The 22,921-nt window shown below is 49.7% G+C and overlaps 1 protein-coding gene and 1 non-coding gene across 3 annotated transcripts in view; one reads left to right on the plus strand and one right to left on the minus strand.

Moving 5' to 3' along the window:
* The window catches only part of SLC22A23 (solute carrier family 22 member 23), a 171,812-nt gene that overhangs the window by 94,407 nt on the left and 54,484 nt on the right, over positions 1 to 22,921 (minus strand). The gene's annotated exons all lie outside the window — the stretch shown is intronic.
* LOC123388071 lies at positions 5,080 to 5,184 on the plus strand. The gene has a single exon (XR_006602615.1). It is a non-coding gene; the product is annotated as a U6 spliceosomal RNA (small nuclear RNA).

The following is a 22,921-nucleotide window of genomic DNA, read 5'->3' on the forward strand; positions in this document are numbered from 1 at the left end:
CTCTGACATGGCACTGAGTATAAGATGTGCTCTGATCTCACAAATGCTAGAGTGTGTATATGTGGAGGGGGTGCACTTAAGAACCGACAGAAACGACATCTCTCTGAAGCCCAGAGCTATCCTGTGGCATCTCTGTTAAGCCACAGCTATCCTGCGGCAAGGTACTGCCTAGGACCTAGGTGGGGACTATGATCATCCCTTCTGTACAGAGGAGGAAACAGAAACAGTTTCAGCCTCTACAGGAAAAGCTAAGGGTGTCAATGCTTTTTAACACAGGCAGGTTAACCGGGTCCAGAGTGAGGGCCTGAACACCGGAAGAAGGCTGGAAATAGCTGGCACTTAAAGTATGCAATCCAGGTCGAGCAGTCTGGCACAAAGGAACTTCCTCCTCGGAAGAGAACGTGACAACAATCTAGTCAGTCACATCCCTTTGGTATTTCCAAGGTGGGTGGTAAGGCAGCAAGAGGTAACGGGAAACAGGAATTCTAAAATGCAGAATAAAAATGGCGAGGCACACTAACATCTAAGCTTGCATAATTCCTCTTAACAGCTGTCTTGGGAATTCTGTCCAGGTCATGGACAGAGCTGGGCAGAGGAGAAAGACAGGGAGAAGTTTCTTATCCTTGAGCTACAGTTTCTTGTGTGAAGGGAATGTTTGAGGTGGAGTCCGCAGGCCAGAGGCCAGCCTGCAACTCTGCCACCCAGGTCTCTCTGACTCCTCTGGGTTTCCCATCCTGGCTGCATGGGGGTGTTGGGGCAGGGACGGCTCAGGATGTGCTCTGGACGCCCAGCTCTGCCGTGCACGGCAGCTGCTGGGAGCTGGAAACGCAGCGCAGGGCGTTGGATGGAAGTTTGTGGGCGCAGAAATTACGGAACAATTTAGCCAAAATTCTCTTTCAAATTCTGAATGGTTTTTCCCTCAAAAGTTTAACTTCAAATCTCCTTCTCCCCATTATTATTTAATCACCAAATATTAATGAAGTGCTTAAAATATGCTCAAGGGGATGAGACTTCTCTCTTTCCTATGAAGTTCTAATTAGTCAAAAGCTTGCCCAACATGTGGCTTTGGTCTAAGCTGTTGTGCACGAAGGACTCAACACAGACCTGAGACCGCTCTCGTTAGAGAGGTCTCCTCGCCCGGCTGGCCCCTGGCTGGCATCTGGGAACTTGGACTTCAGAAGTCCTACCTTTCCCGAAGGCACAAGCACGGCTCACCACGGCTGCACAGTTTTGTACAGACAATGTGGTTTATGCTGAGCACCTGCTTTTCTTTGGAGAGTCTGGAATTTGGGACATGCTCAGCAGAGGGTGCCCGTGTGACCAGCCTCCAGGAAAAAGCTTGGGTGCTGGGTCACTAATGAGCTTCCCTGGTAGACAGCATTTATCACGTGTCGTCACGATTCACTGCCAGAGCGATGAAGCGCGTCCTGCGTGACCCCACCGGCAGGGGCCTCTGGAAAGCTTGAGCCCGGTTTCCTCCGGACTTCGCCTCATACGTTTTTTCCCTTTGCTGATTTTGCTCTGTACCCTTTAGCTGTAATAAATCACAGCCAAACTAGATGCTGGGATGCTGAGTCCTCTAAGTCCTAGTGACTCCCCCATCCATCCTGGGGACTCCTGACAAAACCATCCTTAGCCAATTCACTCGGCAACAGTGCTGGGCCACTATTGAGGCCAGAGAGGGAGGCCCCTCGCCCCTCCCCAAGGGAGCGCTTGGGGAACCAGGGATCCGATGACCTACTGTCCCATTCTGTGTTGACCAAGCAGCCATCCCACGCTCAGTGAGATGCTGACCTTGTGATTTATGTCCTTGAAATCTGCAGTCAAGCGCAAGAGAGGATGATGGGGAGGACTATGAGGATGAGGACGATGGCAGGTGGGGTGACAGGAGCTAACTCTTCCCTGGTGCTTGCTGCATGGGAGCCACTCCTGAGCACTCATGTAATCCTGAGTCAACTCATGTAATTCCGATAGCAACCCTGGGGGGGGGGAGGGGCGCTCTTCCTACTTCCGTCCTTACTGATGAGGATACCTAGCTCATCAAGGGGAAGTACTGCCCCAGGTCAGAGAACTAGTTAATGGCAATATACCCTCTGGCTTCAGTATCTGAGTTCTAAACTAGCATAAACAGGCTCAATTGTATCCACATCTTTAACTACCATAATATTTGTTACATACCCGCCCAGCATTAAAATTGTTTTTTTTTTTTTAAATGAGTGTGTGTGTGTGTGTGTTTGAAGATTTTATTTATTTATTTGTCAGAGAGAGAGAGAGGCAGAGAGAGCACAGGCAGGGGGACCAACAAGCAGAGGGAGAAGCAGAATCCCTGCTGAGCAGGGAGCCGAAGTGGGTCTCCATCCCAGGACCCTGGGATCATGACCTGAGCTGAAGGTAGACACTTAATGGACTGAACCACCCAGGCATCCCGCATTAAAATTATTTGTACGCATGTTTTAATGCCTGTGCTAGACTCTAAGCTGCATGACCAGGCTTCTGCCCAGCGCCCTTCTGGTCTCTGCCATGGCACCGTACTTGGCCTCTGGTAAGCACTCAGATGCACATAGATGGCAGAGAACAACCATTCCGGAGAGGGACGGCAGCACAGTCCAGTGTGGCAAGGACAGGTCTCGGGAGGACTGAGGGAGATCTCAAAGGTAAATTCTGAAGAGTCAGAAGGGAAAAGAGGCGATCCGCACGACGGTAACAGTATGAGCAGAGGTGGACCCAGTAGTGAGCACCGCGGGGTGAGGACAGCGAGAGATGACTGGCTGGAGGGAGGGGTGTGCCTTGCTAAAATGGAGTGAAATCCAATGATGATGACCCTGAAAAGTTAGTTTCAAACTGATGGGCAGCCGGTGAGCCAGAGGGTGACAGGTTCAAAGGGGAACAGAAGGGACAGATGGCTTGCTGGGCTGGAGCCCCGGAACACAGTGGGGAGGCTTCTAGATGATGTGATGCCTCCCAGGTCAAGGTGTGGCCAGAGCCTGAGACTGAAGGGGGGGTCAGGTCTGCTGGGAAGACACACAGAGTCCCGGACAGGGCAGCCCACGGGGGGCCCCGACCATCAAAGACATTCCTTCCCCCTCGGACCCTTCAGGATTCCAGCAGATTCGGGCTGGAACAAGGAGGGGAGCTGTGGGTTGAAGAGCCATTCTGAAGAGAGAATGGATGGCATCTGGTCACTAATTACAGCAGCAAGGGCGTCAAAGGTGGGCACGGGGGACCGAGGGAGTCATGGCGATACAGACAGGAATACGGAAGTCGGGGCAGGAAATACAGACATTTTCTATTTCACTCAAAAAATATGTTTTAATACAAATAGTCTTAAGAGCTGTAAGAAGTGAGACTTCAAGGGGCAATGAGCTACAAGGAAAAGATAAAGGCAGAAAAAATTTAAAAGCAAGCCCAAGAGGAAATGATTTAGTTGATAGTTGCTTTATCCCCCCCATTCATCCTTTAACATTTCCAGTACGCGCGGCTTCCAGACAAACCAGCCCCTGTCAAAATATTGCTTACAACCACTGTGGTTGGGTCTGATTAATTCTTCTGATTCTGTCTGAGCACATTCTGTGTTTGGAAACAGAGGATCAGCTACTGACCCTCAGGAAGCTAATTGCTTTCCCACATTTCCTGCCCGGGGACGCAGCCCACTAAGCCATTCGCCACGACGGTGGCGGGGAGCTTTACCGCTGGGGAGCACGGGGGGCCAGCGGGCCAGCGCCTGGGCTCCCAGGATGGCAGAGAGAGGGCTCCGGGGAGGGTAGCTCAGTCCTACCACGCAACCTCTTTTCAGCATGTCATTCACTGCTCCATGTACGGTCTGTCTCTCCCGGGAGGGTACCTAGAGCCTCGGATGTGTGTACCTGTGCTGCATATACAAAGCCGGTGTTAAATATGACAGGATTCAGCAACGTTGCTAAACGGCCCCCTTCCCGTTAGTTTTCTTACCTTGAACACATATATTAGGTCACTACTGGCAAAGACCGATTTCTGGTTTAATGGGGCAGAAAGAAGGGATCCAGACAGAAATGTCTATCAACTGTCTCGAGCCTGATTAAAATATTCCCCTTAGAGGAAAGCACATGCCTCTTCTGTGGACTTGAATTTGCCTTTAAAGTAGCTGGTAAAGTAGGAAGTTTAAAAGTGGGGATAAATTCATTTGGTGCTGTGTGTATTTCAATTCCGTTTCCAGCAAGCATGAGGAAGTCTTTTCTATATTTCGTCTTTGAATACTTTAGAGCCAGATTATTTCCCTGCAAAAACACTGCATTTGGGGTAATAACGCTTCTGCAGATTTCATTAAACAATTGTGCCAGGAAGAGCAGAGCAGTAACACCACAGCTGGCTTCGGAATACAAACGTTTACTGTGCCCTCTTTTCAGAGTGGCACCCACTAGTGAGAAGCCAGACCAAGGACTGGTCACCCAGCCTCCTCCTCTTCCCTCATCCTTTCACAGTCTGATCTGAGCAATTCATGTCACCATCACTGTGCTCTGGCCAAGTAAGCCCAGCACCAAATCATGGTGCAAAGTGACACACCCCCCACCCCCAGGTTCCTCCTTAAGCTGACCTTCTGGAGCCATGTTTGAGCCCTGAGCAGCCCTGCCACCTTCCACTGTCCCCATACTGATTCTCTGCAGCTGGCATCTGGTGCTGTCACCAAGCTCTTCTTCCACTCAAGAATGTGCCATCTCATCCCTGCCATGAAATAGCTCCAGTCTGCCTTCCTGCAGGACGGCCTGCTCAGCTCTCAACGCTCAAGTCTTTCCCTGCCCCTACGTTTCCATGACTTAGCCACCCTGCATGGACCTTGAATTCATGCATCGTATCACAAATATGTTAGTGTCAGTCACATACAGTTCAGTGTACTTAGCCGCAGTTCACTGTACACACACTGTGCCGGGTCCGTTGGACAAAACCCAGCGGGACGCACACTGACCCTGCAGGCTGGCTGGAGACGGAAATGATGCTGATCATACAAAAGACAAATCAAGCAGGGCAGGGGCTCAGAGAGTGAGGGGCCCTCATGCCTGCTTGGAGGCAGGGAACTGGGGGATCTATACAGAAAAAGGGCCTTTTGTGCTCACCTGGGCAGTACGTGTACTGAAACTGGGCGGCACAGAGCAGATCAGTGTGGCCCCTGCACAAGATGACAGGCAAAGTCACGAAGCACTCCATGTTTTAAAAAAGGAGGAAAAGGGGTGCCTGGGTGTCTCAGTTGGTCAGGTGACTGCCTTCGGCTCAGGTCATGATCCCAGGGTCCCAGGATTGGGCCCCACATCAGGTTCCCTGCTCCTCGGGGAGCCTGCTTCTCCCTCTCCCCCTGCCTGCTGCTCCCCCTGCCTGTGTTCTCTCTATCTCTCTTGTCAAATAAATAAAATCCTTAAAAAAAAAAGGAGAAAAGAAAGGCCTCTGACTTGCCTCAATGAGAAGCAGATAGCATTTTGAAATGCAAATGGCAGATGGAAGGAAAAGGCATTTCGGGTAGAAGTAAGGGTACAGATGAAGGTGCAGGGAAGAGGGCTGGGAGCAGAGTGAAGAGGGAGTCCAAAGGCAGGCGAGCCCTGGGGAAGGGGTGAAAGAGCCCTCCCACTACTACGACAGCACCTGCTCCAGGGAGGCCTCCATCCTCCTGGTTGGGGCACTTGCCCCGCAGTGCACCAACTGTGCCGAGACTGCACCAGATGCCTCTTCCTCTCTCTGGTCCATCAGCAGCACGAGGATGGGCAGCTACCCACCCTCCCCTGGCTTTAGGGTGGGTCACACCTAGGGCAGCCACACTGTAACAGAGAAGTCAGGCTGTTCCTGCAACTGCAGGTTGCGACAAACTCAGCTAACCTGCAGAATCAGAATGAACATGCTGTGTTCTAGAAAGACCCATTGGGGCCCCGAGTCCTACTGGCGAAGGAAGAGGCTAGGGCAGGGGAAGAGTCAGGAGACAACTGAGATAGGCAGGACCTCCTGTAAGTGGGGCAGTGGCTCTGGGAAGGAGGTGCGGATGCCTTACACCTGGGGTCCTCTCTCTTGCAGAGAACGCTTGCTCTGGGAGCACCTCAAGGTCCTCCCATGGCCTGCCAGCCCCTCCGACAGCAGGAGATACACCGTCTGCCTGGCTGAGGACATTGCTGGTCAGCAGCTCCCGGGAATGCTTCTACACATTCACACATGTCAGCGCCGGTTGACATCTCCATGGGATCGGTTTAGCTGGAAAGCATCAGTGATGGCACACACTAACTCCTGCATGTTTTCAACTCTCTTTAACACTCGGTTCTGCTGCTGCTCCAGACAGCCCTTCCAGCCAGGCCTGCACTCTGGAGGGGGTGCGCTGGGAGGGGGTGTGCCAGTCAACATGGCCGACGGGTCACTGTGGTCATTGGATGTGCACAGGGAGAACGTGGCCAGTTCTTCCAGGAATTAAAGGCCAACCGGATATGAACCCCGCAGCTGTGTGTCAGCACTCTGTCCTGCAAAACTTGAGGGGTGCTGAAACAAAACTTTTTATAGATGTCCATTACTGGCATTATTCCTCATGCAAGAGGCCGCATGAGAAGACATCAGTTCTCCTTCCTGTACATATTCCCTGACAGCTCCGACCTCCCTTCACTCTCTGAGGGCCATGAGACTGTTACTCAGAGGTCTCCGTTCTGACTCGGGTGTAGACACCCTCTTTCTGGCCATAGGTCCATCTCTTAACCTCTTGTCCCAGCAGGTTTTAACAGGAAGGACGAGCTGGGCTGCAGTCTGGGCCCGAAGCTGCAGCTCCAGCAAAGCCCATCTTTATAGGCCGGGCTGGCCTGGGCCCCCCTGCCAGCCTGCCCCTGTCTGCGCTGTTTTCTCCATGATGTAAGTCCGATTCCCTTAATGAGTTCCCTGGAGATGCTCTCCCATACCTGGTCGGCCTCCGAGAGAAGTTCTGCTCTCTCATGCTGCGTGTAGACTGGGACAGAAATTTACATCTTTCTCTTCTACCAAAGGGCCTTAAGTATCTTCTCCCTCAGAGACGCTCTTTCTTCTCGGCAAATGTCTTAGAATCTACTAGATTGGAAGCCCTCTGAGGGAAAGGCCCACTTTTTAATGAGAATCTATACACCTTAAACATCAATAAATGCTCCCTGGGAAAGCTCAGGGTAACCTGCAGAATCAGGTTAGCTTCTCATTTTCAAGGATGAAAATTGTCTCTCTTGCTATGGGACGCTGTCAGTGAACCCAAGGACCCCAAGCAGTGAACTCAAGGTATTGCACTTGCCAGGCGCAGGGGTGGGAGAGGAGAGGGCGGACAGCAGTCCTACTTGGTTCTGGAAATTTTAGCTTCTGTGAAAGAGAAAGGCAAACATACCTCATGGGGACTGGAATGCTGCCATGTTTCCTTTCCCTCAATATTAAATTTCTCCCACTAATTCTACCCCTGCTCTGTATCACCTTGAACACAAGTTGAAAGCCTAAACCTCTGGAGGATGTGCTTAAGTCAGAAACTTATGCAATTCCCACTTGAAGTCATGCAGCTGGGTGGGCTCAGATTACTAACGACTGCTCCAGCGTCCCTCGGTTCCCAGCAGAAGCGTTCCAAAGGGTTCCTGCAGTTTTGTTCATTAGGAATGACGGATAAGGTGCAGACACTTCACCAGAGTTTGGGATCTTAGAACAAGATCAGTTTAAATCTTTGGGGGAGGGGGGCAAGGGAGAGGGAGAGAGAATGCCTGTGTGTGAGCAAGAGAAAGAGAAGACTATCAAAAACATGATGACGGATAAGGGGAGAGAAGGTGAGAGATACAGAAATCCTAAGTGTTCAAGACACAGTGGACAGAAAACAGGTTCTGGGCTGGAACAGTGCTTGACAGGTGACCAATATGGTAACTGTTCAGGGCCAACAGGGTGAATGGTTTGCCCAAACTTGACATGTTGAGCAGGTTTTAGAAATATTTAGGTGGATGTTGCCATTGAACAGAGATCATTTTGGGCAAACAGGAGTGATCCTGTTGAACACAGCACCTGCACTAGCTACCTCCCCTGTAAGGGCTACATCAGCCATGGGCAGAAGGTCTTCCTCTGGACCCCAGGAACAAGGAATTGACAGGAAGGATATCAAGGGAGTAACTTGTATCTACCGGTTAACAGTATTTCTATACATCTGCGTCCCCTAACAAGGGTCTGCCAATGAAACAAACATTTCTTGACAGTATCAGAAAATCAGCCATTTTGGTATAAGACTTTGTAAAAAGTCTTACGGAACTGGACCCCAATTTTGGAACTTATTTCTTCTCTACAAAACTCTACACACCCAAGGTCAACGCTAATATTCTCTCACACTAGCCCTAACTCACATCAAGTAATTAAAAAAAAAAAAATTGTACAGATGAGCTGTTTGTAAGGACAGAAAAGGGCTACAGGCTTGTGTGTTAGGCATGAGCTATGTCCTGGGGCAGTTCCAATCAGTTCGCCACAATTTCAGAGCCTTACGACACTCTAAGTGTATTTCTTGCTCATACTGTGTGCCCACTGAGGGTTGGCGGGGGCTCTGCTCATCACTGCCACTTGGGGTGCGGGTTCAGAGAGCAGACGCCATCTTGAATGTTGCTGGTTGATGTGTTACAGGCCTCGAAGCTGTCTCCTTGGTAATTAAATGCTCCAGACCGGAAGGGACATGTCCATTCCGCTCACAGCTCCTTGGCCAGAACTAGACACATGGGCCTGCCCCATCTCCAGGGAAATCCTGACAAAAGGCACCAATGACATCCACAGTTTGTTATGCACGGCTCATTCTTTTAAAATGTTTCAAATACACGTCATATGGGAAGACACTGATACGATTTCCCGGCTGCTCTGTGTCCTTAGAGAAATGGCTGACATCTTGAGACCACTTTCTATGTTAATTACGGGAGAAAGAAATGGGGCTGACCAAGTCACCTCAGTGTGAGGGGTTTCAGGAACATTCCCCAATAACAGTGTAACTGCCACACTTAGAGCCTCAGGACCTAACCACGAGAAGCAGGGATCTGGTGAAGACACTGTACAGCGATCCTGGTTCCACCACTTACCAACCAAGCAGCCCTGGTTAAGTGACCCGCCTTCTCCGCTTTACTCACCATCTGTGACTGGGGACAGTGACAGTACCTTCCCCCAGGTCACTGTAAGAGTGCAAGGAGGAGCAAGGAGCTAAAACAGTGCCGGGCAGTGCCTGGCGAGCACTGGCTTCTATCAATCCTCTTTTCCTTCTCCTCATCATCCAGACTTCCCTCAGCCAAATTTCTTTCAAACTAATTTGCTACTGCAATGAGCAAATTGCATTCCACAATAATCTTGTGAAGCAGGTGTAAGTATCCCTGCTTAAGTCATGAGAGGACCAGGACGGACTCAGGTTTCAAATCTATCTGTCCGAGGCTGCCTTCTTTCCCTGCAATGCTCTGCTGGTGTGCTCCCCTATCGTGAATGCACGGGGGTCCACGCTATTGTAAGGAAAATGACCCAGTCCATTTGTTCCCCACTTGTACTCAGAGCTCTCCAAAGAAGCTGTTCTGCTCAACCCGACGAGTAGAAGTCAGCATTTTTCCTCCATCGGGCTATATGCGCTGAGCTTGGCAGAGCTAAGACCCCAACTCTCAGTTCTCTGTTGTAGGGTCTGCCAGGAACCAGGGAAGAAAGGGTTGGGATGGAAGATGGCAAGGTGGCGATCCAAACTCTGCCCCAGCATGCAACTCAAATATTACGGTAGTATTTTCCCCATGCCTTCAGTCTGTATGTTATATACATACATCGTTTATATGTTATATACACGCATGACAACCTTGAAGATGCATTTCGGTGCTAGTCTGAAAGTTGTTACTTTTCCACCTTGACCTTGACCATATCATTTTCCCTTGGGGCCTGATAAGGTGTTTGTCCTTGTCCATACTAGGCTGGCAGGGTCTGCCTGGAAGGCCCACAGTGATCAAGCAGCAGTACTGGTCAACAGGTCATTAGACGGTCTGGACCGTAGGGATGTGTCAGTTCTGCTCACAGCTCATTGGTCAGAACTAGACACAGAACCAGGGAGGTTCCGTAGAGCAGAGGTTGGCACCCTATAGGTTCTGGGCCAAATTTGACCCAATGCTTATTTTTGTAAACAAAGTGTTACTGGACCGCCCATCTGTTTATGTATCATTTGTGGCTGCTTTCACACTCCACAGCTGAGTACTTACATGAGAAACCATATGGCCCCCAAAGCCGAAAATAGTTACTGTTTGGCCTGGTACAGAAAAAGTTTGCGGAGCCCTGGTCCTGAGTGCTGCCATAAGGGAGGGTCCAGGGAGCAAAGGCCTCTGCCAAGCAAGAAGGGGGTTGTCCTGGGGTGTCTGGGTGGCTCAGTCGGTTAAGCGTCTGACTTTTGGTTTCAGCTCAGGTCATGATCTCGGGGTCGTGAGATTGAGCCCCGCATCGAGGCTCCTTCAGTCAGGAGTCTGCTTAAGGTTCTCTCTCTTCCCTCCCTTGTCCCCTCCCCCAGTGCATGCTTGCACACCCCTCCCCCAATGTGCACATGTGCACACACTCGCTCCCTCTCTCTAATAAATACATACATAAAATCTTCAAAAAAAAAAAAACCACAACAAAGAATGGGGTTGTGTTGATTACCATCCACAGGCAAACCCTTAGACCGAAGGGCATAGGGCTTGCTTCACAAATATTTTCTTATGTGCCAGATACTAGGTTACAACAGTGAACAAGATAAATTGAATCTTTGTCCTTTGGGAATTTAAAACTGTGTGTTGGGATAAAGATGGGGCCTAAGGGAAGGAGAAGGCACAGAAATATGTAAAAAGGCAATGACAGGGCAAATCATGGTGGCATAGTCACACAGCAGTGAAACCCAGGAGCTGTAGCTGTGAAGGTCAACACAGATGCATCTCAGGAGTCACGGGGGTGGAAAAAAGCACAGGAAAACACGTGCTATATGATTTGATTTACCAAAAGCCCCAAGCCAGGCAAAATGAAACACTGTATTGTTTATGGATCCCAAAAGACGAGGCAAATGATAAAGAAAAGCAGGGTGAAGAGAATAGCACAGCCAGGCTCACGGTCAGTGAGAAGGTAGCAGGGAGACAGGATGGCTGTGGAGGGGCTGTGCAGGGCACTTCAGAAGTCACGACCACATATTTCTCTTCTAGAACTGGCTGGTGAGTACACAAAGGTACACAGTGTCAGAATCTTTTCTAGCCGACCTGTATTTCATTAGCCCTTTTATGTCTACTTGATACTGAATCCAAATGAATTTTATAAGTAGAAACAATGCCACGAGCACTAGGATGCGGTAAGAAAGACCCCAGAGGGTGCTGCGGGCGCACAGTGGAGGGTCCGCTAACTCGGATGCTGGGGCCAAGAGAGAATCCCTATGGAAAACGGCACATATCTCGTGAGGACTGGAGCAAATTTCACCCTGAGAAGAAGGCAGGAAAGAACGCTCCAGCAAAGAGCCCGTGCGAGGGTACAGAGATGCAAAAGACTGCAGTTTTCAAGGAACTGAAACCAGCAAGCAAAGTGCTGCATTGAGAAAGCAGGGCTGGTGAGGGTCCCCTGGGGCCACACTCATGAGGCACAGTGAGAAATGTGTACTTCATTCCAAAAGCAACTGGAGCCTTTGAAGGATTTCAGCCAGGGAATGCAGACACATGATCAGAGTTGTCTTGGTGTGCTAACATTGGTTTACTCGGCTAGCCTCACGTCCCCTCTGGTTGCTGCGGGGCTGAGAACACGGCCAGTTCCTGTATGTGTGTAGCAACGGCCAACACCCCTACTGCTTCAACAAGTGAACAAAGACAAGAGGGTGTCAAGCCAAAGTCAGCAGACCCGTCATTAATACGACAGATGCTTACTGACCATAGACCACGAGAGGCAGAAACACGAAAGTTTTGTGTAGCTCAATTTTTTGTATGTTGAAATGAGTACCAGTGACTAGTACAGATAAACGTGAGTGCCCTAGCTGACGATGGTAGAGACGCTCCGTGGTGTCTTTGCAAAGCGAAGCACATGATCCTTCTCTAAAATAAAGAATCTCCTACCATATGTCAATGTTATAATAATAGATTCTAATCTATCATTCTCATTTTTTTTTTAAGATTTTTATTTATTTATTTGACAGAAAGAGACAGGGAGAGAGGGAACACAAGCAGGAGGAGCTGGAGAGGGAGAAGCAGGCTCCTGCCAAGCAGGGAGCCCGACACGGGGCTCGATCCCACAACCCCAGGATCATGACCTGAGCCGAAGGCAGGTGCTTAACAGCTGAGCCACCCAGGCGCCCCTATCATTCTCATTTTTTTTTCAAGATTTTCTTTATTTATTTGAGAGAGAGAGAAAGAGGGAGAGACGGGGAGAGCAAGCACAAGCAAGGGGAATGGCAGGCAGGGGAGAAGCAGACTCCCGGAGGAGCAAGGAGCCCAATGTGGGGGTCGACTGCAGGACCCCAGGATCATAACCTGAGCCAAAGGCAGTATCTAAAAATACCTAATTCTAAAAAATTAAAAAAAAAAAAAGATAAAAAATAAAAATGTTTAATTCTTTAAAAGTATAGGTAAGTAAAGACTAAAACTGCTGTGAGTGCTAGACTAAAACTGCTGTGAGTGCTTTTAAATCACAGCAATGGGAAAAATCAGTTAAAAACCACACTTCTAGGATGCCTGGGTGGCTCAGTTGGTTAGGTGACTGCCTTTGGCTCAGGTCATGATCTCAGAGTCCTGGGATTGACCGTGTCCGGCTCCCTGCTCAGCAGGGAGTCTGCTTCTCCCTCTGACCCTCTGCCCTCCTGTGCTCACTTTCTCTCATTTTCTCTCTAATAAATAAATAAAATCTTAAAACACACAAATACACACAAACACACACACACACTTCTCTAGAGCCAAGAATAAACATGGATATACATGAGGCTACCAAGAAAACAAAAAGTAAGACTAGAAGACAGGTCTTCTGGTTTTGTCATCACACCCCCTAGTTCAAACTTGGACCTTAATTACTCAGTAATGACCATGCTTTGTCACCTCCTGTTACTTCTGTTGGAAACAATGTCAGTGTCATCTTTTACTTATTAATGCCTACAGCAGGTTAGGCCAGATCTCCAAAGATCTTCTCCAAAGGGCATAGTGATGTTAAGAGTTCTCAGTGACCCAGCAACTCTATTTCAGGGCATGGATCTAAAAGCAGTGAAAGCAAGGCCTCAACCCCATGCTCAGACAGCCAAAGTTCAGAGCAACGGTACTCACAACAGCCCCAAACTAGCAGAAATCCCAGCGTCCAGCCCCAGAGAAACGGTTACACAAAATGTGGTGTGGGCATACCACAGAACATTCATTATTCAGCCTTAACAAGGAACTTCAGACACAGTCTACATCATGGCCAAACCTTGAAAACCAAGTGAAGAAAGCCAGTCACAAAAGGACAAATGCTAAATGATTCCACTGACATGAGGAACCTGGAGGAGTCAGACTCATGGAGACAGAAAGTACAAGGGTGCGTGCCAGGGTCTGGGGGAGGCGGCGGGGGAGTTAGTGCTTAATGGGTATAGGATATCAGTTTGGCAAGATGAAGAAGTCCCCAGAAGGATGGTGGAGACTTCGTACAGGCGGGTGAGTGACTTAAGGTCAGTGAGCTGTATGCTTAAATATGGCTATATTGGTAAATTCTAGGTTGTATATATTTTATCACAGTAAAACAAAAAGTTCCAAAACATGGCTGACTTAACTGAGCCACACACAGCTGAATTTATTACAGACTAGACTTGCCCCGCATTGTTGGATTCAATTGTCTTGGTTCCCTTAAAAGTCTGTGGGCTCTTTGGGGAAGTCCCCCAAGTTCACAGCAAGTGCTTGGCCAGGTCAGGGCACCCCGTCCGTCTAGTTGCAGTGGCCCACACGGGAGCCCACACGGGAGCCCACACGAGCACCCGCTACCAGCCTGTATGGAAAACTTTAGAAACCCCTTTCCTCAGGGCAAAACATGCCCTGGCAAAACACCAGGACAGAGAGCTGCCTTAGAGGTGGGGGATGCTGTGAGGGCAAATCTGGTCACCTCATTTTTTTCAGTCCATCTTCTCTAAACAGCATCCACAGAATGATCCATTAGGCTGCCAAAACACTGCAGCAAGTGACCCCGCCCTGAGGTCAAGCAGCACGGGGTCAAATTAAACGCTTCGCACCCTAACTGACCCGGTGAGCACACTCCCCCGAAACATCGGTCCCTGCTGGACATGGAGAAGAGACAGCAATACTCTGTTTTTAGAAGTACCTTTCCTAGGGGCGCCTGGGTGCCTCGGTCAGTTAAGTGTCTGTCTTCGGCTCAGGTCCTGGTCTCAGCGTCCTGGGGTGAGTTTCACGTTGGGAATCTATGCTTAGTGGGGAGTCTGCTTCTCCTGCTCCAACTCTCCCCCTGCTCGTGCCCTCTCTCTCTCTCACTTGAATGAATTAAAAAACAATCTTAAAAAGAAAAAAACCAAAAACCCAAAACCTTTCCTAGGTCTTTACTTCCTTGGCAAGATGGATTTTTAAATGACTCAGCTCAACATTAGCTAGAAACATGACATCGGCATCACCAAGGCTGAGTGACCCCCTTAGGTTCAGAAAGGGGGGGAAGGGGAGGGGAGGGGAGAGAGGCAGGCAGGAAGGGCTGCTGGGGGGTTGGGAGACGGCCTTAGCAGGCACTGCGGGAGGCAGATAGGCCTCTCAGCTGAAGAGAGAGAAGGAAAAAGAAACACCCACTTGTTTCACGGACACCATCAACAGAGCCAACATCTATGAACTCTGAAGTGCCACTTGTAACACATTTCTCCCTATTCCTCCTCCAAAAGTTGGCTTCTCTGAAAAGTCGGGGGAGGGGCTCAGAACAAAGCAGCCACGGGAGGCTCAGGGTCCTTCTGAGAGTCCTGTTCTTAGTGTCACAGAGGAGGCGGGCCAGGGGTTCAGAGGGCCCTTGTTCCTCAGCTCCCACTGGCTACGCCAAGCGTGGTTGGACACAACCCCAGAGCCTGAGTGGGCTTTGAAGGCCAGTCCTTTTGTTTTGTTTCTCAGATGAAGCAGGGGCGTCGGCAGGACCCAGCAACCCCACTTGTGGGTACGTGCCCCAAAGAACTGGAAGCAGTGTTTGCTGCCGCGGGCACTGCGGCGGGATTCCTGACACCCAGGAGGTGGAAACAGCCCCAAGACACTGTCACAGACAAATGGGCAAACAAACCGTAGTCTGTACCTGTAAGGGAGTACTACTCAGGCATAAAGAGGAAAGTCGGACACAGGCTACGACACGGGTGAGCCCAGAGGACATTATGCCGAGTGAAATAAGCCAGTCACAAAAGGACACACGCTGGATAAGTCTACTTTTGGAGGTCTCTGGCGTCACCAAATTCACTGAGACACAAAACAGAAGGGCGGGGGCCAGGGGCTGGGGCAAGGGCAGAGGGCAACGGCGCATCCGTGTTTACCGGCGAATTTCAGCTGGAAATGGATGGTGCTGATAGTTGCCCGACCACGCGAATAGACTGAACACAGCTGAGCTTCACACTCAGACATGGTTGAGACAATTTTATGCATTTTTTTTTACCAGAATTGAAAATTTTTTTAAGTATATGCAAAGAATTGGAGTGTGAACGGAGAAATAAGCTAGTGAATTCGGAGTGGACATCAGGGAAGGCCCCTCTGAGGAGGGAGGAAGGGTGGAGGGCAGAGGTCTCTGGAGTCTTTCATTTCCGACGCTCTCTGACCACCCCACATCTTTACCTTTTCAGGCTGTTTTCTGGACACCTCCTCCTCCCCGCCACCCTTGTGCAGGTCTGAACTCAGCAGGGGAAGGAGCTAAGACATCTCACAGACATGAGAACCTCTGAAGTTCCCCATATGGGCCAGCCGTAAGGGGAAAGGGTGCACTGAGGTCCCGGCCAGCCCCTGGAGACCCACCCGAGGGAGGCAGAACTGCCTGGCCAGAACAAGTTTCAAAGATTTGCCCCACTGCTGCCCATTTTTGCTAGTGCTGCCAACTTGAGGTCGCTTATCTCCAAAAGGTAATACTTGGCCAGGAAAAGGGTGAGCTAATGTATGAAAGGGACATCATAATTCTCTGTTTCAGAAACAGGCCCAGTGGGATGAGAGGGACAGACTTCTCCTGGCATCGGTGTTCCCAGGCCAGTTGCCACCATCTGTCCGTGAGCTCATCTGGAACAGTCACCAGCTGAAAGCCACGGCTAGGCGTAAGGGAATGGGGCTCTCTTGACAACCTCTTGGCCTAAACTAAATCTCACATCCAGTGGACACTGAAGAAAGAAAGTCTGGAAGAAAAATGTACGACTGCCTGGGAAATTTACAGATGCTCGGCCACTTTAGGTAACTGGCTTCAAATCACAGAACACACGAGTCCGATGTTTAAAGATTCCCTTCTGTGAGAATGGAGAGAGACCTATGTACCTCCTGATTCCCTCTACCTACCTCACTGCCTCTTTCCTCCTGGCCCAAAGCCCAGTCAAGTCCTCATTCAAAACCGACATGTGCAGGCCCAGGACACCCTTCACGTCTGCAGCGACCTCAGTCCGCAGGCTCTCCATGAGCAAATGTCCTCAGAGCCCAGAGTAAACCTCCTCCTCTCAGGGGGCCAGACTGATGGGGTCTACTTCATGCTCACATGTGGGTTTAAATATCCCCTAAGGAATGATCCAAGCTGAAGGCAGCCCCTATAGCTACCCAAGCTCCAATTCACCGTCCATCTGTGTTCTTTAAGAAAGTCTGGATTAAAAACTGGGGAGCTGGCCTGTACCCCCCATAGGACACTTGCTTGCTTTATTTTCACAACATTAGTTGCAGGTCCTACGGGCTTAAATAAAATGCTGGCTGTGGGTCAAACCATTGGCTGGACAGAGTTGGAGCCAAGGACTCTTACACAGACGCTGGAGTCCTGCCTAAAAGCCCCACATGCCAGTATGATTGATCCAATATGTACTGTTGAGATCGGTTCTGGTCTTTAAGCAAATCTGGTCAACTGCGTGCATGGAACAGAGAAGGACAGTACCTGACCCTTTATTATGATAAAGAGTTTCTCAGACTTACCAGAAACCCCTGACGAGACTGTTTCCATCTTTCAGAGATGCATCCCTTCTCCCTCAAAAGTGCTTACTGGCTTACTGGGTATCTACTGGGCAGGCACTGTGCAACACACAGAGGAGGCAAGATCAGCTCTGTCCCCTCACTCACGGAGCTAGAAGGAAGACAATGGCAACGACCCACGTGGAAATCAACTAAAAACGGCAGGGAAAGGGAAGATGAGGACCCTCTGTCATCATTCATTCTTGACCAGGCCCTAATTTTATGCTCATTGAAACATGATTTGCACACAGACATCCTCCCTGAGTCACTGAGACCTTATTCTGACTGCTACCAGTTCCCTCATAATAGTCGTGGGACATGGCTGAGCTCACTTTGAAGTCCAGCCAGCTCTTCTGGTGTCCTGTCCGAACCGATCTAGTTCAGGAGGACGTCATGAGAAATCTCGGCACATTACTTCTAGTATTGATAAGCAGCTAGATGATAACTTTAGCGGTCCCTTGCGCTCCCCTTTACCATGGGGACACTGAGCACATCTGGCTTCACGATTTTATAATCCTACAGCCACGTCTCTTCTGTACTACTGCTGCCTAGATTTCCATCCTGTTTGGGGTATTCACTCACCCAACCGACCCGTATTTAGATGCCCTTTCTGGCCAGGTACAGAGGACACAGCAGAGAAAAGGAATGATAAGGTCCTACTTTTGTGTAGTCTGTTCTAGATTGGGTGAATGGTATGCAGGGAAATGCAAATAAATAAACTTATTTTCAAGGAGTGGTAGATGTTTAAAACACGGCAGGTGATTCTAAAGGAAATTTTTTTTCCTAAAAGAATTTGCGTGTGCTGATCGGACAGGTGGTCTGAGAAAGGTGTGCAGAGGTCATGAGTGGAAACAGAGTGACAAGACGTGGCTGGGCCCACAGAGGTTGGGGATGGAACAGTTCTGGCAGAGGGAAAGGCTCGCACAAATGATCTCGGGAACAAGTGAGAGCTCAGCATAGAAAGAACCAGAAGGTCAGTTTGGCTGGAATACAGCATGAGATCTGTGGGGTCAGACCACCCAGAACCTTGGCGGCCCTGGTGAGGGGTCTACATCGCATGATAAAAGCTGTTGGAAGACAAGGCAAAGACCACCAGTCACCCCCGACCCCTACTCCCCCCCCTTCCTGAAGGCAGATTTCTATACAAAATCGACAGCACTTCCCAGCTACACCTGCCATTGTGGGGTGGTGGGGGCCAGGTTACTGAGCTGTGGCCAGTGGGATGTTCAAAGTGGCACCTACTAGTGCTGGGAAGTGACCTTAATGGGAAGAAGTGCTCCCTCCCCTTCTGTGCCACCCCTCCGCTGGCTGGAGTATGGACAGGATGGCCGGGTTAGCAAACACCCTGGTGTCAGCAGACTGTCCCCGTCAGCCCTGGACTGATCACACTGATGGCAGAAATGGACTTCTACGTTGTTTAAATCCTCGTTGTTTTGGCTTTCAGTGTTTTACAGTGAGGCTCTTGCTAACTGACACAGAGTGAAGTAGGCAGTAGGAGGTCTGACTCATGTTGTAGAAATATGCCCCTGGTTGTAAGTGAAGAATGAGCTGTAGAGGTTCGGGCAGGAAGTGGGCAGACCGGGCAGGAAGTGACTGTGATTATCCAGGCAAGAAGTGAAAGGCTTTCCTCAGGAGGCTTCTGTGGAGGTGGAGAGAGATGCAGGGACTCAGAATACCATCTGGGGGAAGAGCTGAGGGGACAGGCTGTTCACGAGCGAGGGCAGAAGGGGTGACTGGAACACCTCTGCATGGGGGGCGGTTCTCCTCACAGAGATGGGAGAAGACCAGAGAGCAGGAGCTTGGAGCTTGTGGGAGGATGACGGTGCTGTGTTGGCCACAATGGAACTGAAATGCCTATGGACTAGCCACTAGGCAGCTGGACAGATGAGTTTAGAACTTGGCAGGGCAGTCAAAATTGATAATCTAAATCGTACGGAGATGACTCAATGCCATGTTTCTAGCAGATCCGCCAATACGGTGGATCACCAGCCACCTGGAGCTATTTAAATTTAACTAATTAAAAAGAACAAAAATTCCAGATTCAGCTCCTCAGTCAGGCTAGCCACATCTCCAGCGTGACTGGTGGTTAGAGCGCTGGCCAGTGCAGGCAGAGAACATGTCCGTCGTTACAGCAAGTTCTCTCAGAAAGCTCTGGTGCAAACCTCTTTAGAAATCGTTTAAGGGGCACCCAGGTGGCTCAGTCAGTTCAGCGACTGAATCTTGGTGTCACCTCAGGTCGTGAACTCAGTGTCACAAGACTGAGCCTCGAGTTGGGTTCCCTGCTTAGCTTGGGCTCTGCTTGGGAGTCTCTCCCTCTCTCTCCTTCTGCCCCTCCCCCTGCTCTCTCTATGTCTCTTCTTCCATCTCTCCATCCCTCCCTCCAAAATAAATAAATAAATCTTTAAAAAAGGAAATGGTTGATTATGATCGACTCATCTTGTCTCATGGGATGACATGTGCGTGAGAACGGGACAGAAAAAAGCAGCCTGTGTTTTCCCATTTGGTTTCCTTTTTCCTTTTTAACAGAGACACGCAACAGCTTTGTTCCTCCTCGTTTGCCCAAATGCTTACGGTTCGGGTTCATAAACCTTTCCTGATAATTTCCCATAGGGCTGCCTGCATACCTTTTCAGAAGGTTAGTTGTCCTCAGGTTGTCATTTGTTCTTTCATTCCAAGTTATGATCCCCTTTCAAAGGGCGGACGGAAGCGAAGACGATCCTGCACCCGCCCGAGGTGGCCTCGCCTGCGCCCTGGACGGCCCCCTCTCCCCGCTCTGCACAGACAACTGAGCGGCCGCGAGGGAGTGGAAAAGCCAACTGTGCAAACATTCGCTTCTACCGTCACAAGACCATAGGAAAAATGCCAAAAAGGAGAGCTTGGCAAAACAGCAAAAGAGCAATTATCCCCTGAAGAGAACATGAAATAAGACCCTCCAGTGACCCCACGAAGGACATGGAAAATCAGATCCAACCTCGAACAGCTCAGCGAACAGCACCATGTTCTTGGGTAATGATTACAAAGGGAAAAATGGGACTTGGGCTTCGGGGCAGCCCGTGACTTCAGCGTGGGCCTCACTGGCTGGTGCCTTCCGTAATTCCACTAAGCCCTTTTAAAGAACGAGATTCATGCAATTCTAGAATCACGGGATGCTCCCTGACGATTCCAAACTCACGTGAGAGTTCTAAAGCAATCTTGATACGTGGCTTATAGGCTCTATGTGCGTGAGACTCAAGAAACACAAGGAAGCTGCATGAGAATTCCAAAGACCACCATCTTTTCAGTGCCAAAACCATGAAGGAGAGAGAATGGTTTGGGTAAATTTCATTTCTGGGAAGCACAGATCTGGAAGATGAGTTCTCCACGCAAGAACTCCATGAGTTCTCCATTCGGCCAGGGATACCGTTGACATCAAAGGGGGAAATTCCTCTGTCAGACTTGTTAGATGGTGCAAACTAGGATTGCCTTCTGGCAGCCCATGGGTCAGGGAGGGAATGAGCCCCAGAGTTATCTCCCCAAGATGGAGAACAAAAAGCGGGTGATGGCTCTCCACTGCCCAAACATCGTGTCCCCTTGGCCTGAGCTCTTGGGGAAAACCTTCCCAGCTCCTCATTTGGCTGCATCTCAGCCCGGCCCCCTACAGGAGAGAGGTCATATCCATGCTGGCCAGGCTCCTCAGGGAGAGGGACTGAGGTCAGGCTTGGGAAGGTGCCTCCCCTGCAGCATGCTGGAGAGCGAGGCCAGGGAGTCGGAGCAGAAGCTGAACCGCGAAAGGGACGGGGGAGAGGGAGCAGGTCTCAGCCAAGCGGTCAGCACAGTAATGAAGTGGGCGTGGAGAGTGGCAAGGAGAAGGACAGTGGAGAGCGGGTCACTCCAGTGGGACCACGCGCTAGGACACTGAGTTCTGAAGCAGGGTGGGAGGACTGTGGCCGCCTATGGATCCGTTCTTGGCAGTCTGTAAGAATATTAAAATTCTACATTTTAGTGTCAATGAAAATCTTAGCCTATATTAATGTAAGTGGACCCTGGCTTATCTAGATGAGTAGCCTGTGACCCCGGGTGGGCCTGAGATGCCTAAGTCCACGTCTGCGTGTGGAAGTACACCCACAAAGGCCAAATGTCACCACGCCAGGCTGCGCAAATACAGGCTTTTCAGGGGTCTGTAGACCGTGGCAGGAGAACTACGTGGTCACGTGTGTGTGATGACACATGCATCGGACCTCAGCGGAGCCTGGTGTCAGGCAGAGGACGTGAGTTTTGCACCTGCCAGCTCTGTAAAGGCCAAGCTCATTAGCACAAGAGTCCTGGGAAACAGGCAGCTATGAAGGTTTCCAGTCATAAATGGATTAAATATCTATTTACTTAATGTTTTAATAATGCCACAGATCTAACTGTATCTTCAAGAGAAGTAGCCAGGTTGGGGAGGCCCCCGTTAAGGTGAGTGACTGAGGCATGGTTGTTGAGCACTGCTGGGATGGGCAGTTTGAGGGGTCTGTGCGGGCAAAGCCCACACATTGTTAACATCGTTTTAGATGGCAAAATTACATGAAAAGGCATCATGTACACTGGAATTTTCAAGTCCAAATGCCAAAATAGATTAAACATGAAATTAAATTGGAAGCTGTGTCTTTCTGCTATTTAACCCAACAAGGGTGAGCAGTGATTCTGTTTCATGGAAAGACCACCATCCGTCACACGAAAGCACCGCTATTAATTTGGATTGTGCTGGCTTTCAAGCTGGAGGTTGTTAACATTTTGCTCTTATAGTTATTTGGAAGTTATAAGAACTAATGCAAACTCCCTATGGGATATTTTGTATACATTTAAATAATTTTATATTAACATATTTTAAGACAAGGAAAAAGGGCATTCTTCAAAACAACCCAAGAGTTACTAGTCACAGATACTGGAGTCACACACACCTGACTTCCACTCCCGGGGCTCCTCAGACTCCGCAGTGGGAACTTAGGCAGGCTTCCTCCCCTACATGTCAGGTTTCCACTCATAAAATGGGGAAAGTAATGGTGCCCACACACAGAATCGTGGGGTGGATGAAATACTTCTATTGCACCTGGCACAGCATCCGTGTACACTGTAAAAGTCCAATGAGTGTTAGTTCCTGCTTGAAAGTCCCGCTAGTGAAGTAGATAAGGTCCAGGGAATAGCGACTCAGTTTCCTTATCTGTAAAATGGGGCCATTGGTAGGATTTACTTTATACGGTTAGTAGGAAATTTAAAATATAGTGTGGGGGAGTGTATGGAAGTGTAACTTACACAGTATCTGAACTTAGAAAACACTCAATAAATACCTTATTATTGTTATCAAACAATTGTCATCACGACCTCCTCAGTTTCTCCTTTTCACTCCTTAACATCAACATACTCCTCAGCTGCCAGCACTATGCTCCCTACACTCCAGGCACGTGCTGGGGGGCGTGAAGAGGGAGGTCAGCATGCAAGGTTCCGCTCAGCTGCTCTGTCTAACCCTTGCTCATCAGAGCTGTCTGTGGTTCTTTCTAAAAGGAAAACAGTGAGATTATCTACTTGTCCATCCATCTGCCCATCCATCTGACTGAGGGAGTGGTGTAAGCATCTGAGGCCAGCCCAACAGTGAGAATGGCCAGGGGCCAAGGGCCAGGTGGCCTCCCAGAACCACCTCCCATATACTAAGGTCAGGCAGTCACATGCCCTCCCCAACACACACACACACACACACACGCCAAGGATATTCATCATCTTGGCAACTTGTCTGTATCCCCACACGCTGCCCCATCTCAGGAGCCCTCTTCGCCTCTACAGTCTGAGCCCAGGGCCTTCCACATAAAGACAGCAATGTCAGCTTGACA

This window comes from Mustela putorius, unplaced genomic scaffold (genome assembly GCF_011764305.1).
Source record: "Mustela putorius furo isolate JIRA1106 unplaced genomic scaffold, ASM1176430v1.1 tig00003870_pilon_pilon_pilon, whole genome shotgun sequence".
NCBI lineage: Eukaryota > Metazoa > Chordata > Mammalia > Carnivora > Mustelidae > Mustela > Mustela putorius.